The sequence below is a fragment of the Cynara cardunculus genome, assembly GCF_001531365.2.
Source record: "Cynara cardunculus var. scolymus isolate 2C chromosome LG 2, CcrdV1, whole genome shotgun sequence".
Taxonomy (NCBI): Eukaryota; Viridiplantae; Streptophyta; class Magnoliopsida; order Asterales; family Asteraceae; genus Cynara; species Cynara cardunculus.
Window position 1 is genome coordinate 62,719,334 of NC_037529.1, and position 3,802 is coordinate 62,723,135.

Here is a 3,802-nt window from a genome sequence, read left to right on the forward strand (position 1 = left end):
AAAAGTCAGCGTGTTTGACTTTTCTTTAGAGGTTTGACTTTGACTTGTATTTGTAGTTTGACCATATAAATAGGTAGGTAATCTTTGTAATTAGTGTAAGAGGAGCTTAATTGTAATAATACGTTCATAATAGAGAGTTGACTGAGATTTACAAGTTTGACTTTCTCTCTCAAGTGTTCTTGGTGTTCTTAATGATAAATCTATGAATCTGCCATTGATGTTATGAAGATATTGAAGAATTGATCAGATATTGTGGACACACAGTTATGATAAAAAAAAACATAATAAGATATCTAAACCTTTAATCACTCTTAAGCCCAAGGTAAACAGCCTAGAAAGTCTGTGCGAATAAGTCAGTTTATCCGCTAAGCTCATTAAGCCTCAAGTAAACAGGCCTTTAATCTCATGCCCATGAATTGAGCTTTAGAAGTGAATTAATCCAATCCATCTCAATGCACTTCATTAGTGTTGACATTCAACTAAAATTTATCTAAGAGTAAAGATATTTTTTTATATTTTCTAACCATAATTTCCCGTCTCACTAGAACTCAACTCTCTCTCTCAATAAATGATGTAGACTTTGTGAACTACTAATCTTATCCCTTCATCTTGAAAATATATGGTTTACATTCATTATGTCATTTCTAAAAATATTTAGAATAAGATGCGTTATAGACATAGATGAACACTTATGAACAATGGCATATTTAGAAAAAAAAAATTTATTATTTTTGTAACATCCATGTTTTATGTTAGTAACACTCATGCACTATGTAGTCTGGTTTAGGGATGGTAATGGGGCGGGGACCCCAATCCCCATCCCCATCGGGAATTTGATCACAACCCATCCCCAATGGGGTACAGGGATCCCCAATGGGGAAATATGGATTTTTTTTTCCTGTTTGTGTAAAAATAATAATTAAATCAAATGTGTGAGACGTTATACATGTTTAAATCTCACATTTTTCCAATAAACCTAAAATCAAAATGAATTTAATTTAACACAAAAAATATACATCATCATATAATAATTAATAAATCGAAAAAAATTAAATTTGATCTAAAAAAATTAACGTCACATGTACCAAAACATATTGAGTAATATCCAGAACCACATATAGTAATATCCAAAATATATTGAAATAGATATTACCATTTACCGAATTAATAAAAGTAAATAATATATAATATAATTTATTAATTAATATATGTACGGGGCGGGGCAGGAATTAAGTGTGATACCCGTCCTCGAGACCCGGTTTAATGGGGTATCCGCGTCCCCCGACCTGGTCGGGTGGACCGGGTTCCCCGACGGGTCGGAGTCAATCTCCATGTCTAGTCTGGTTCACATAAATATGCAATGGTACATGGTTCATCTATGAACAAACATCACTTATGATTTTAAAACGAGATGGTTCACCTACGGACAAATGTTTACCCATTTATGAGAACCTATTTTAGAACATTGCTCATAGTACAACTTTATGTGAGCTTCATCACTAATGGTTTTGAAACCACTCCAAAAATTTTAATTTAACTAAATATATCTTTATTTATCACCTGATAACAATTGCAAGTTCTGTACAGTTGTGAAGAAGTTACTAAAGTTGTTAAAAATTATGCGAATAAATTAAATAAAATCAAATCAAATCATGTATATCTAATATTATAATTTAGTAAAACTGAAAATAAGATAATAAAAATTTTAAAATTAAAAAAATATTTATTTTATATATTAATTGTAAAACGTTTTCAGATACTAGTTCAAACGTGGGCATTTGGTCTAGTGGTATGATTCTCGCTTCGGGTGCGAGAGGTCCCGAGTTCGATTCTCGGAATGCCCCTAATATTATTATTTTGACTTTTTGAATTATTTTATATTTAACGCATATAAAAATAATATTTAAATAAATCAAACAAACGGGCATTTGGTCTAGTGGTATGATTCTCGCTTAGGGTGCGAGAGGTCCCGAGTTCAATTCTCGGAATGCCCCTTCTCCGATATAATTTTTGTCTTTATCAAAACAATGCTTCACCTCAAGTTTAAATTCTATTTTGGAGTTCGATTCTCAATTATTATTTTGAGTTTAATGTTAACAATCTCTACTACATTATAAAGTATTTGACAAAAACTCTTAAAAATTATTTGTTATGCATTAAGTACTGTTTATTAATAAATATTACTTAAAATTTAAGATTACAAGTAAATTGTGAATAAGTACAACTTATTAAAGCTACATATTTGAATTCGTGTAACTAACTGCAGATAAACATAATCAAATATTGGATAAACATCTCATTTCAAATGTAAAAAAATCTAAAATATAATTAAGATAATCATTGAGTTATAACAGTGTACTTTAGTTATTATATTTATAAAACATTATATTATTAAACCTAAATTAAATTTCTTTGTTACTAAATCTAAATTAAATTATAAAGAAAAAATTGAATTAAGAAAATTACACCAAAACACAAGAACTTTTAAAAAGGTTAATATGATACTGATATCGATATATTTTTTTCAAAATTTTATAATATTTTCAAGTTTATATTTTATTCAAAAATAAAAACACTATTGCTTTCTCAAAACCACATAAAATCATATTATATCTTAATAAAAAAAAATAAAACGAAATATTGAAATCAAGATATATCTCAATGCATTGCACGAGAACCTTTCTAGTAGTTTTCTAATTTTTGTATTTTAGTTGTATAATTTATGAGCATATAACATATATTTATAATTGTCTGACTCAATACGTCTTCGAATTTAACTGGGTTTTCGTAAGAACATTACTGAACATTGTTGTTACGGAGCTCGACTTGTTAAATTAAACAAGTTTTATTTTATATTAGAGATTGAATTGAAGTCAAGTAACTTTTTAAATACTCAATTCGTTAGCGTTTTTTAGGTGTGAATTACAAAGTTATAAAATGCCAAATTACGGGATAATGAATAAAACGGGTGCTAAATTACAAATTTTATAATAACAATGTAAAACACAAGAAGTCATAGTGTTACAATGAAATATTTGAATACTTAACAACTGTAAATGAAATTAGTTTGGATTTGGATTTACAAAGTTTTGATTTATAAACATTTGTTAACGTTTTTGTTCTTACTGGTCATTAAAATATATCTATAATATAGATTTATGTTTCCAATACTTTTCTATTAAATATTTACTAGAATGGTATTCAAGCAATGCAGCGATATACATCTCGATTTTAATTTTTTGTTTTATTATGTTTCTATCAACATTATTAAACGATTTTATGTGGTTTTGAAAAACAATAATGTATTTATTTTTAAATAAAATTCGTCATAAAAATTTTAGAAAAATATATTGATATTCGCATTAAATCAACTATTTAAAAGTTCTTTTTTTGTGTAATTTTTTTTAATTCAATTCTTTTATTGTAATTTAATTTAATAACGAATTAATTTATTTTTGGTTTAATAATATATTTTTTTATGAAAATGATAATTAAATATTTTGTTAGTAATTAATGATTATCTTAATTATACTAGAAGGGTACTCGTGCAATGCAACGAGGCACATCTTGATTTTAATATTTTATTTTATTATTTATCTCAGTTGATGTTATAGTATGGTTTTATGTTATTTTGAAAAAAATGATGTTTTTATTTTTGAATAAAATATAAATTTGAAAATATCATAAAAAATTGACAAAAATATATTAATATTAGTATCAAATTAAGTATTTAAAATTCATATTTTGTGTGTAAGTTTTTAATTCAAATTTTTTATTATAATTTAATTTAGGTTCAATAACG

The 3,802-nt window shown here is 26.3% G+C and overlaps 2 non-coding genes across 2 annotated transcripts; both read left to right on the top strand.

Annotated features, from left to right (window-relative positions):
• Positions 1 to 1,772: 1,772 nt before the first annotated feature.
• Positions 1,773 to 1,844, top strand: TRNAP-CGG. The gene has a single exon. It is a non-coding gene; the product is annotated as a tRNA-Pro (tRNA).
• Positions 1,845 to 1,922: 78 nt separating this feature from the next.
• On the top strand, positions 1,923 to 1,994 carry TRNAP-AGG. Its single transcript has one exon. It is a non-coding gene; the product is annotated as a tRNA-Pro (tRNA).
• Positions 1,995 to 3,802: the final 1,808 nt, after the last annotated feature.